The sequence below is a fragment of the Petaurus breviceps genome, unplaced genomic scaffold (assembly GCF_028583685.1).
Source record: "Petaurus breviceps papuanus isolate PSGF00001 unplaced genomic scaffold, PetGlider_PUasm1.0 88903, whole genome shotgun sequence".
Classification (NCBI taxonomy): Eukaryota; Metazoa; Chordata; class Mammalia; order Diprotodontia; family Petauridae; genus Petaurus; species Petaurus breviceps.
The window spans coordinates 1232-14909 of NW_027186983.1; the positions used below are offsets into that span (position 1 = coordinate 1232).

The 13678-nt window shown below is 38.7% G+C and overlaps 1 long non-coding RNA gene across 1 annotated transcript; it reads right to left on the minus strand.

Annotated features, from left to right (window-relative positions):
- Positions 1–523: 523 nt before the first annotated feature.
- On the minus strand, positions 524–12767 carry LOC138176417 (uncharacterized). Its single transcript, XR_011172234.1, has 4 exons — positions 12505–12767; positions 11554–11708; positions 9546–9656; positions 524–8384 (listed from the first exon to the last, which is right to left on the minus strand). It is a non-coding gene; the product is annotated as an uncharacterized lncRNA (long non-coding RNA).
- Between the last annotated feature and the right edge of the window lie 911 nt (positions 12768–13678).

Sequence of the window (13678 nt, forward strand, 5' to 3'; positions counted from 1 at the left end):
CCTGAATGTTTCTGTTTCCCTCTCCCTCTCTCGCTCTCTCTCCTTCTCCCTCTCTGTCTCTCTTCCTCCCCCCTCGTGTGTGTCTCCCCTTCCCTCTCCAACATCACACTGTCTCTTTCCTGTTTTTGTCTACTCTTCTGCATCCTATTTCTTACTATTTTTCTGTTTCTCTCTCATTCTCTGTCTCTCACAGCATCTCTCTCCCTTCCCACTTTATTCTTGATCTGTCTCTCCCTACTGTCCCTGTCTATGTCTTTCTATCCTCTTTTCCCTTTCTCTCTCACTCTCTCTCCCCCATTGTTCCTCTATCCCTCCCTCTTTGCCTCATTTTTTGTGTATCTCTCTGTATACTTCTCTCTCTCCATAGCTTCATCTATTTCATTCTCTGTGTAACCCTCTATCTGTCTCTCCCCCTCCATTTTCCTCTATTTCTTCATCTTTTTCTTCTTCTGCATCTCTCCCTTTCCTTCCATCTCCTCTTCTTGCTCTCCCTCTTTGTCCCTCCCTTCTTATCCTAACTATCTTTCTGTGTCCTGACCCTGTCCCTCTCCATTCTTATGTCTTTGTCTTTCCAACCTCCATCTATTTCTTCCTCTCTGTTCCCCTCTCTATCTCTCCATAATTCTTCCTGTCTCTCTTTCCCTCTTCATTCTTCTCTATTTCCATCTCCCTCTTCTTTTCCATATTTTCCCCCTTTCTTGCAGTCCTCCACCTCATTCCCTCTCCTGTTCCATCCTTCTGTCTCTCTCCATTCTTCACCCTCTCCCCTGCCTGTTTCTCTCTTTTTCACTTTCTCTTTCCAGTTCACCTTGCTCACCTCACCTCATTTCATTCTGTATTACTCTCACTCTCTGTGTATTTATCTTTCTGTCTCTGTCAGTCTCTCTATATCTCCCTTTCCTTTTCTCCCTTAGTCTGCCTCTCTCTACATAGACAGTCACTCTGCAATAGCTAAGTGGTCTCAGGACATGAACAAAGAGTCCTAAAAAGAAGAATTGCATAGGATTAACAACCACATGAAATACTGCTCCAAATCGCTAATAATAAGTAAAATGGAAATCAAAACCAATCTGAGATTTTGCCTTACATGTTCAAAATTGGTAAAAATGGAGGCAGAGCCAAGAGGGTAGAGGAAAGTCAGGGACTTGCCCGAGTTCTCCCCCAAATCCCTCCAAATACCTTCAAAAATAACTGTAAACCAATTCTAGAACATCAGAACCCACAAAAAGATGGATGAAACAAATTTCCAGCCCACAACAACTTGAAAAGTCAACAGGAATGGTCTGTTGCACCAAGGTGAGAGAGAAATACAGTCCAGTAATGCATACCAGGCCCCAGAAAATCCCGAGCAGGTATCAGGGCAACTGAATCAATGGCAGCAATGGCAGTTGCTAGACCTCTCAGCCCACAGATGCCAAAGACAACTTAGAAGGTCGGCAAGAAAGGTTTGTTAAACCAGGATAAGAAAGGAGCACAGTCCAGTATAGACTGCACAAGCATAGACCAGGCACAAGCAAACCAGGAGCAGGGCTTGGGAGTGACTGAATCAATAGTGGCTACTTCTGGAGCTCTCAGCCCAAAGACAGTAAAGTGGTAAAATACCTAGTCAGAAGGAGTTTACAGGGATTTTTTTTGCTAGCACTGAGGCAGGACTCTGCTGCTTTGCCCATATATGGATCCTGGTCACAGTCCTGGGTGGCTGTCCCAGGGTGAGGAGGAATACTAGCATAGCAGAGATTGCAGCCACAGTGGAGAGGGGGTCTTTTCTCACAATTCCAGGGCAGAAGAGTGGTTGTGATAGCTTGCAGACAAGAACACCAGGAAGCAGTGTAACGAACACCTCTCTTTAGGTCATACCACCTTGGAAGAACTGAAACCTTTCAGGTCCCTAGGAGTATCTCTGAAAAGGGCAGCACAAAACCCCTGAAGATTGGGACAGTGCACCCTCCACTTGGGAAGCAGAGCCCTACTTTAACAAAGAGTTAAAAGTCAAGTAAAAGGCTGGGAAATGAGCAACAGAAAAACCTCTAACTATTGAAAGTTTTATTGTGATAAAGAAGATCAAAACCACACTCAGAAGAAGACAACAAAGTCAAAGCTCCTACATTCAAGCCTCCAAGAAAGATATGTACTGTCTCAGGCCATGTAAGAGCTCAAAAACTATTTTGAAAATCCAGTAAGATAGGTAGAGGAAAAATTGAAAAGAGAAATGAGAATTATGCAAGAAAATTATGAAAAAAGAGGCAATAATTGGTAAAGGAGACATACAAAAAATACTGAAGCAAATGACACCTTAAAAACAGACTAGGTCAAATGGTAAAAGAGGTCCAAAAAGCCAATGAGGAAAAGAATGCTTTAAAAAGCAGATTTGGCCAAATATAAAAGGAGATATAAAAGCTCACTGAGGAAAATAATTCTTTAAAAATTTGAGTTGAGCAAATAGAAGCTAAGGAGGACTTTATGAGAAATCAAGAAACAATAAAACAAAACCAAAAGAATGAAGGATAGAAGACAATGTGTAACATCTCACTGAAAAAACAAATGACCTAGAAAACAGATCCAGGAAAGATAATTTAGAAATTACTGGACTACCTAAAAGTCATGATCAATAAAAGGAGCCTAGACATCATCTTTGAAGGTATTATCAAGGAAAACTTCCCTGATATTCTAGAACCACATAGTAAAATAGAAATTGAAAGAATCCACCAATAGCCTTCTGAAAGAGATCCCAAAATGAAAACCGCAAAGAATATTATAGCCAAATTCCAGAGTTCCCAAGTAAAGGAGAAAAAAATTTTTAAAGCAATTGGGGTTAAGTAACTTGCTCAAGGTTACAAGGCCAATTATTTCTGGGTGTGGTGCTAAGTATCTCAGCCCGGATTTTATCCCCAGGTTATCCCAACACTGGGGTCCGTGCTCTTACTCGCTGAGCCACCTGGACGCCCCTAAAGGAGAAAATACTGCAGGCAACCAGAAAGAAACAATTCAAGTATTGTGGAACCACAGACTGAATAACATAAGATTTAGCAGCTTCTACATTAAAGGACTGGAAGGCTTGGAATATGATATTCCAGAGGGCAAAGGAGCTAGAATTTTAACCAAGAATTACCTACCAACCAAAACTGAGTATAATCCTTCAGGGGAAAAAAAATTATATTCAATGAGATAGAAGACTTTGAAGCATTCTTGATGAAAAGACCAGAACTGAATAGAAAATTTGACTTTCAAATACAAGACTCAAGAGGAGCATGAAAAGATAAACAGGAAAGGAAAATCATAAGGGACTTAAGTTTAAACTGTTTACGTTCCTATGTGGGAAGACGATATTTGTAACTCATAAGACCTTTCTCATTCTTAGGGTAGTTAGGAGGAGTATACATAGATAGAGGCCACAAGTGTGGGTTGAATAGGAAGGGATGATATCTACAAAATAAAATGAAGGGGTAAGAGAGAGGAATGTACTGAGAGAAGGAGAAATGGAGAGTGGTAAATCATTTCACATAAAAGAGTCAAGGAAAACATTTAAGTGGAGAAGAGGGAGGTGAAGGGGAGTGAGTGAACCTTACTCTCATCAGAATTAGCTCAAATAGCGAATAACATACACATTCCATTGGGTACAGCAATCTATCTTATGCTACAGGAAAGTGGGGGGGGAAGGGGATAAGAGAAGTGGGTGGTACAGAGGGGAGAGAAGATTGGGGGAGGGAATCATCAGAAGTAAAACACTTTTAAGGGATAGAGTGAAAGGAGAAAGATAATAGAATAAAAGGGGGATAGGATGGAGGGAAATACAGTTAGTAATAGTAACTGTGGGAAAAGATTTGAAGTTTCTCTGTTATAAGGCCTCATTTCACAAACATATAGAGAACCAAGTCAAACATATAAAAGTAAGAGCCATTCAATCAAAAGATGTGATCAGTTTTCAGATGAAGTAATCAAAGCTATCTATAGGCATATGAAAAATACTCTAACTCACTATTGATTGGAGAAATGTAAATTAAGATAATTTAGAGACACTAATCATACCTATTAGATTGAACAGAAAAGGTAAATGACAAATGTTGGAGGGGATGTGGGGAAAATGAGATTTTAATGCCCTGTAGGAAGAGTTGTGAACTAATTCAACCATTCTATAGAGCAATTTGGAACTCTACCCAAAGGGCTATAAAATCATACACACCCTTTCACCTAGCAATACAAACACCAGGTCTATCCCAAAAGAGATAAAAACAGAAATAAAAAGGAACTAAATATGCAAAAATATTTATAGCAGTTCTTTTCTGGGGACAAAGACTTAGAAATTGGGGGCTGCCCATCAATTGTGGAATGGCTTGATAAATTGTGGTATGTGATTATGACGGAATATTACTCTGCTATAAGAAATGATGAACAGGACACTCCCATAAAAACCTGGAAAGACTTGCATGGACTGATGCAAAGTGAAATTTACTATGTACAAAGTAATGGCAATATTTTAAGATGATCAGATGTGAATGACTTAGCTATTCTCAGCAATACAATGATCCAAGACAACTTGGAAGGACTTATGAGGAAAAATGTTATCCACCCCCAGACAAAGAACTGATGGTGTCTGAATACAGATTGAAGCATACTTTTTTACTGTCTTTTATTTTAATTTTGTTTTGGCCTATGGTTTGTTCTTTTTTTTTTGATGGGTCAATACTTTATTTTTTTCCCTCCAGCTCCAGTGCTATAACTGTAGCAGCATATTGAGAAACAAAAACCTCACACTCCAAGGCTCACTCCTTCACCCATCCCCCAACCTTCCCCATTCCTTTTTCAAACAGCTGTTTAATAATCAGAAAAGAGGGAGAAACAGGGATTGACTCAAACTACATGTAGGCAACCATCACAACCTTTAATTTTTTTAAAAAACATTATTTTGCTACCTTTAAAAAAATACACAGTGTGTTCTTGCTGACATGAAGTAGCAAACACATTTGGCTTTCACAGGTCAAACAAAACACAAGACACATTCCTCCCACCCTGTCAGATACAATGGTCCCAGGAAAGACAGGTGCGTTGGGAGAGGCAGCTTCCAAGGGCCAAACCTGGACCCATGGACCATCTAGCATTGTTTAATAAAAAGGACAGAGAGAAAATAATGAAGCCAGGAAGATTTACCCAGAAATTAATTCAGGGTTAGGGTAGCAAGAGAGAAGAATCAAGTTCTGAAGATTTATCCTATACATTACAATTGATTTTAGGAAGGTAGAACTTTGCCTTAGAGCTCCCACATATCAGAAGTCATCTATCCAGACACCAAGGCACAGAACAAATGAGAAACTTTTCCAAGGATGAGTCTGAGGCACCATGAACTCTTCAAGGCTAAGTGATCCACAAAGGTCATGATTTCATTTTTGCCTTGGAATCCCAGCACACAGTAGACACTTAGTTGCCTGTTGAATCAAGCAGAATTAGGGCAAGCCTGGACTTGGAAAGTTTTGAAAAGAGATCAGTAAGTCCCTTCCCTAAAGAAATCCTCACCTTGGGGCGGCCAGGTAGCACAGTGATTAAGAGCACCGGCACCAGTGTCAGGATGACCTGGGAATAGAATCCAGACTCAGACACTTAGCACCCACCCAGAAACACCTGGCCGTGTAACGTTGAGCAAGTTACTTAACCCCAATTGCTTAAAAAATAATAATAATAATTAAAAAATAAATTAAAAAATAAAGCCTCACCTATACAAGTGAGCATTCCAGTTTCTAAATACCACTTGAAGCAAAAGTTTAAGGAAGAATAGAAATGACTAAGGGGGAAAAGAAGGATAAGACAGTATTTTAGAAAATAAATTAATCCTGGGTCTAGATTTGGCAGGTGCAACCCTTCCACTGCCCACTTCCCCCTCTCCCCAACCCTCAACATGGCAGAGGCACAATCTGGACCCCATCCCTGCCCTATCAGCTGTCCTGAGCCCCCATGCATTCTGACTAGCAGAGGCAGATTATCTGAATCCTGACTAGGCCACACTTCTCTTTGAGGGACCTCAACTTGGCACTCCCATTTTCATGAATGAATGAAGTCAAGACAAATTTTCTAAGTGTTTGGATTCAAAGAAAAAGCCCCTGGGATCAACAAACAAAGATGTGCACCCCCTGCATAGGACCCATCCACACTTTCCTGTGTCCCCAAGACCGTGGTATGGTCTCAAAGAATGAAGTCAACTCCTCCCTAGAAATCAAACTCTCAAGTGCCTATCTCCAGGTCAGAACACTGAATGAGAGATACTTTGACTCAGGGCAAGTGGCTGTTGGCTGTCTCTAGGGCCCTCTCAGAGTTTCTGCCAGAAGAAATGCCCATTGACTGAAACTTAAAGACAGGCACTTGGACAAGGAGAAGAATGCAGATAAATTAAATTAGTATTTTCTCTGACCCTGGAGCTGGTAACTAGCAATGGGCTGGAAAAAAAGAGTTCTGTATTTTTTAAGGAGATTGTCACTCAGGACACACTACAAAACTTACAAGGGCCTCTGAGTAATTAAGACAAAAATACCCAATAAAAATCATTCCAACCATCTTGTCCCTCTCTACAACTGAGACCTTTTCTCACCACTGATGAAGCCAAACAGATACGTCCCCCCCCACACACACACACACATACTTTTTTTGATACCTGCTGCAGCGCATGGAAGAGCAAAGATGAGCTTTAGCAAGGTACTTCCTCCTCTACCTCCATCCCTCCTCCAAGCTGGGCAGGAGGATCAAGATCCTAAGTAGTGCCATAGGAAAAAAATATCTGAAAATGAAGGATTGGGGGAGAGAAAAACAATGACAGAAAAACAACAAATTGTCTTTGTTTTCTTTTACAACATTACTGTTCTGGAAATGTTTTCCATGGCTACACATGTATAACCTATATCAAATTGCTTGCCTTCTCAATGGTGGGGGGGGGGTGGAGTGAGAAAGGGAGAGAATTTGCAACTCAAAGTTTTAAAAATGAATGTTAAAATTTATTTTTATGTAACTGAGGGAAAATAGAATACTAAATGAATTAGGAAAAAAAGAAAGAAAAAATTGGTAAAGATAACAAAAGAAGTTAACAGGTTAGAGGGATTGTGGAAAGAATGGTACACCAATAGCTTTGGTGGTGCTTTGAATGGCTATATCCATTGTGGACAGCAGTTTAGAATTGTACAAAGAAAGTGACTAAAATTTTCATACCATTTGACTCAAAGATTTCATTACTGGGCTTATACCTCAAGGAGGCCATTGTAGAAGAAAAGTTGACATATACAGCAAAATACTTACAGCTTTGGTTTTAGGGATAGCAAAGAATTCGAAACCAAGGAGATGCCCATCAATCGGGGAATGACCAAACAGATCATGCTACTGGGTATAATAGAATGCTGTGTAGAATAAGGGGCTGGAGCAGAATCTATCATGCTTCAGCTGAAATAATAAAAGCAGTGGTAACAGTCCTGATTTCAGAAAAAGCAAAAAAAAAATAGACCCAATTAAGAGAGATAATTAAGGAAACTAGATCTTGATAAAAGGCACCATAGACAATGAAATAATAGAGATATTAAACATATATGCACCAAAGGCATAGCATCTAAATTCTTAAAAGTTAAATTAATTACATGAGGAAAGAAATCATAAAACTATCTGGGGGGGCTAAATTTACACCCTCAGAATGAGATAAATCTAACCATAAAATAAAGAAAACAGAAGTTAAAGAGATGAATAAAATTTTAGAAAAGATAGATAAGATGTACCTCTGGAGAGAATTGAAGGGGAATATATAGGAGAATCCATTTTTCACAGCTGTACATGACAGCTTAACAAAAACTTATCATGTGTTAGAGCATAAAAATCTCACAAAAAATGCAGAAAAGCAGAAATATTAAATGTACCCCCTTTCAGACCAAAATATAGTCCAAACTATATTCAATAAAGGGCCTTGGAAGCATAGATTAAAATTAATTGTAAACTTAATAATATAATTTTAAAGAATGAGTAGGTCAAAGAACAAATCATAATAATAATCAATAATTTCATTAAAAATAATGGCAAAACCTTTCCTTGGCTTACTGTAGCTATGGAACACCTGAAGCATGTTGTCACCCTTCAAGGACTAGAGGTTAGACAAGCCAATTGACGTGTTTTATCCAAGACTATTCACAGTTCCCTAAAAAACTGAGGGGATGCCTCCCAATTATCTTCTGCAAATGATTCAAGTACCCCCTGATAGGTGATGAGGTTAAGAAGGTCTGCAAGGTTTGTCAAGATTTATGACAACGTCCACACAGGCATGACTTACCCTGCTGGCTTCAAAGAAATCATCAGCACTGAGAAGACTGGCAAGCATTTCCATCTGATCTATGACACCAAGGGCTGCTTTACTGTTCATTGTATCACACCTGAGAAGGCATACAAATTATTCAAAGTGAAAAAAGATCTTTTTGGTCACCAAAGCCATTCCTCATCTGGTAACCCATGATCCCCACACCATTCACTATCCAGATTCATTCATTAAAAGGAATAATACCTTTCAAATTGATCTGGAGTCTGGTAAGATCAAAAATTTCATCAATACTGATACTGGTAATCTGTGTATTGTGACTAGTGGAGCTAAACTGGGTCAGATTGGTGTGATCACCAACTGGGAGAGACATCTAGGCTATTCTTTGATATTTACTTACTACATCAAGATATCATATTGCTTGCCTTCTTAATGAGTGGGGGAGTGGGATGGAGGAAATTTGTAACTCAAAATCCAAAATGAATCTTAAAAAATTTTATTTAAGCAAAAAAAGTGAATTCTCCCAAACATTTAAACAATTAATTTCAATACTTACATAAAGTATTAAAAAAAAGAGGTAAAAATGGGACCCTATGAAATCCTCTCTGACAAAATATGGTCTTGGTAAAAAAAATACAGTCAAAAAGAAAGAAAATGATAGACCAATTTCAATAATGATTATTGATAAAGCTTTAAATAAAATATTAGCAAACAGATTATAGTAACATAGTAGGATCAGTCTGCATTAATATCAGGAATAAAGATCTAGTTCAATATTAGGAAAACTATAAACATAATTGACCACATTATTAACAAAATTCACAAAACTGTATGACTATTTCAATGGATGCAAAAAAAGTTTTAATAAAATACTAATTCCTGTTTTAAAAGAAAACAAAAATCATAGGAACAATTGAAGAATTGCTTTAAATGATAAGAAGAATCCATCTAAAATTAAGGTCAAGCAGTATCTTTAATGGCAATTAATTAATTAATTAGAAGCCCTTCCAATATAATAAGGGGTGAAACAAGTATGTCAATTATTAGCACTGGTATTTGATATGTTGCTAGAAATTCAAGGCAGAAAAATGAGACAATAAAAACATTTTGAAGAAATAAGCATTGGTAAAGAAGAAAGCAAACTATCACTTCATATCAATGAAATGGTGGTTTACTTAAGAAATCAACTAAAAAACTAATAAAAACAATGTACAACTTCAGTAGAGTAGCATACAATAAAATAAACACAGACAAATTATTCAACATTTGTATATATTACCAATAATCCATCAGGCAGGCTGGCTCTCTGACGAAGGTACATCTATCTTTTACCATTCTTTTCAACTGTTGTATTGAAGAGGCTGACAGTATTCTTGGGGATTACATCATCCTTAAAACAAAAATAGACACAGGGTACAATAGAGGCATTCACTTCATTTAATTTCGACCAAGGTGCCACCACTAGGTACAAATCTGATGCTGCAATGAGTATAGCATCATAGGATGAATTTATGGTGTGGAGCCCCCTAGGCATTCTAAGGTAGAAATAAGTGTCCTCTTCTGTCATTACAGAAATCTTGAGATTTTTAATCGTGGAACTAAATGGTCAGTACCTATTTTTGCAATCAATAATTATATGCATTTTCCCATTAAAATACAGCCCTGTCCATGTGACATCATTCACATTTTGTAGCATTTTAAAAAGAGAGCCTGAGGTGTCATCTACTATGACCAAGAGCACACCTTATCAGCTATGGAGAAATTAGAGAAACAAGGGGAAAAGTGACCTTTCACATCCACAGATAAGAGAAGAGGTTGTGAGAAAATGTTATACAGATGATCACAGAAAATAAAATGAACAATTTTAATTTTATAAAATTGAAAAAGCTTTTGCAAAAATCTACTGCCATTAAAATTAAAATTAAAAGGGAAACTAGTTAATGGAGGAAATTTTGCAACAAATTTCCCTATTAAAGGTTATATATATATATATATATATATGTCTTGTGGGGTTATATATGGAATTAATTCAAATTTATCAGATTAAGAGCCATTCAGCAATAGATAAATGTCCAAAGGCTATGAAGAGGTAGCCTTCAAAGGAAGAAATCCCAGAACTCAAAAACCATATGAAAAATGCTCCAAGTTACTAATAATTAGAGAAATGCAAAATAAATCAATTTTGAGTTTCACTTCCCTCCCATCAAACTTACTGGCAAGGATGAAAAACCATACACACACACACACACACACACGCACGCATGCATGCATGCACAAAGGCACACATGCACACACACACCAGCTTTTGTGTGTGTGTGTGTTATCTTCCTCCTTGACACAGAAAATGTCTTTTTTTTTTTTTTGGTATTTGTAGCCTCAATGCTTAGCACAGTGGATGGCACATAGTAGGTGCTTAATAAATCTTTGGACTATTCATGAACAAAATGACAAATGTGGCAGTGACTGCAGGAAAATAGGCACCCAGAAATCATTGCTAGGAGAGATGTAAATTGGTCCAGACAAACTGGAAAGCAAGTGACAATTGTGCCCACAAATTTGCTAAATTGTGTCCCATCTATACCACCATTGAGTTTAGACCACTTTGGGAGCAAAGGAAAAGGAAAAGGACCCATACATACAAAAATATTTATAGAAGCATTTTTTGAAGTAGCCCCAAACTGGAAACTAAAGGGGTGGCCACCTAAGGTGAAATAACTAAATTATGGTCTTTGAATGTAATGGCAGCATAATAGTTTATTGTACTATAAGAAATGAACAGTTTCAGAGGAAACTAGGGAGAACTCTTAAGATCTGATACAGACTGAAGTGAGCAGGACTAGAACAACTTAGAATGACAATTAGAACAATGACAACATTAGAAAAAAAAAACTTTAATAGCTTTTAGAGCCCTAAGTAATGCAGTCCAGAGAACTATAGTTGAAGTAATGCAGTCCAGAGGACTATAGGTGAATCATGCTCCCCACCTCCTGCCACAGAGGTGATGGCCTGAAAATCCAGAATTATACCTGCGTATTTAGACATGGTCAAGGTGAGAATTGGTTTGGCTAGAATATACATATTTATTGTGAGGGTTAGGTTATTGTCATTGTTGGGGGGGGGGGACCACTGGGAGGAAGAGATAATAAATGCTTGTAAAAATAATTTTTTTTAAATTTTTAGAAATAAAAGAATTACTCTTCCCAGTCCAATTAAACTGGTTAGATGTCATATACAGGAACCATTTTTTTGTGCATTTTTAAGTATTTAAGATGGAGAAGTGTCCATACCTGCTGCTTCACAGAGCTCTATTAACTCTGCCTCCATTTCAGAGAGCCTAAAAGAGGTGGGGTTTGCCATTGGGAAGACGTCAGAATTCTGATCAGGGAAATGACCAATGAAAATTCTAGAAGACTGATGGTGACGCACTGACAGGTGACGGAATCTAGATGGAGAATAAGACGCATTTTCAGACAGCCGAAGTGGGGGGTTATTTTACTTGACATTTTTGTTACAAAGGCTATTTTTTTTTCTTTTTCTTTCTTTTTATTTTAATGAGATGTAAAAAAAAAGAGAGAGATGGGGGGGAATGAAAAAAACAATACAAATAAAAAAAAAGACAGTCACTAAGGCATCTTAAAAAAAATGTACCAATGAGCACAGAAGGCAGAAAGAAGCAATGGCAGCTTTGAAAAAATATATAGATTAAATTTATATATATATATATATATACATATATATATATATTAAACCGACGCTATAGATGACATATCAACAGGTGCATGGGCAATCCCTCTTTCCTGTTGTATGATGTGCAGGGAAATGTTTATTTGATCGGCGTTTGTTGAGTCTAGAATAATAATGAATGAATGAAAATTAAATGCAAAGGTACAAAAAGATACAAAAATAAGACGTATTTGGTAGATTGACTCTTCTTTGCCCACCATCACCCACCAGTCCCACCTTTAGGACGGCGGTCCATAGAGGAGCTGGGGGGGGGGGGGGGTGGAGTGGTGTTGGGGAAGGGGCCGCCAGAGGGAGGGGGAATTATCGGAGGCTCTCCAGAAGGACTTCCATCCCTTCCCCCACCCCCAACCGACAAACAGAGGTCTTGTTACATCCACCTGCGGATTCACCCACGGTTGAAGTCCAAAAGACCCTCGACGAAGGTCTGGAGGGAGAGCACACCTACACCCCTCTGAAGAGGTGGTAAAAGGAAAGTCCCGTGGGCCCTTACTTACCTCACATACCATGGGGGATCGAGCAGGCCGGGATTCGAGGTTCGGGAAGGCAGCGAGACAGACAGAGCTAGTGCTGTCCGCAGTCCCTTTTATCAGAATGCGCAACACCAGTCCAGGTGAAAACCGCAGAAAGGAGGAGATGTGTGGCGTCATTTCAGGAGGTGGGGCTTGATGCAGCCAATAAAACGCAGGTCGTGACACAGGGAAGAGCCGCCTCCGCAGGAGAAATCAGACAGGCAGGCACTAAATCAACATTTGTTGAGCCCCTACTATGTGTCGGGCATTAGGCAAGAGCTGTAAATCGGGGAGGGGGGGGGGAAGGTCATATCATCGAATAAACTGATAAAATGACCCCACATACCGAAACTTGGAGGATTCAGGCAAATGTTGAAGTTAATCCAAATAAATTCATGAATAAAAGAGAAAACGGAATGACCCAAAAGTGGGGGGGGGGGAACTAAGAAAAATTCTGAAAATAAAAGAAATTAATAAAATTTGGGCAAAAAAGAGAATCAAATAGGCAAACAGATGATTTATTATTTTTTTAAAGGACAACCAAATTTCCAGTGTTTTTTTAATTAAAGAAAGGATGAAGATCAATCAATTAATATTTATTAAATGCCTACTACGTGCAAGGTACTGTGCTAAGCACTGACAGAGAAAAGAGGGATAAGACAGTCTGTGCCCTCAGAGTTAACAATCAAAAGGTAGGAAGACAGTTAGCAAATATATCCAAAGAAGCTACAGACCGGATAAACAGGAAATAATTAAGAGAGACAGTGTGTCTTGTTGGTGGAACAGTCAGGAGGCCAGTGTCTCTTGATTAAGAGTGTTATGGCATGGAAGGGAGTAAAATGTAAGAAGGTTGGGAAGGTGGAATGGGGCTAGTTTACAAAGGGCATTGAATGCCAGACAGGATTTTGTGTTTGATTCTGGAGGCAATGGGGAGCCACTGGGGGGGGGGGCAGAAAGGGAGAGGGAGAAGTGCAGAGAAGGTGTAGATGTGGAGGGGGAGGCAAGGGTGCTTTAGGATGATCACTTTGGTGGCTGAATGGAGGATGGATTGGAGTGGGGAGAGAACTGAAGCAGATGAAAGAAGGGCAAGTGTTAGCAGAAACTCTTGCCCAATATTATGTGAACAAAACTGACAAATTGATGAATATTTACAAAAATA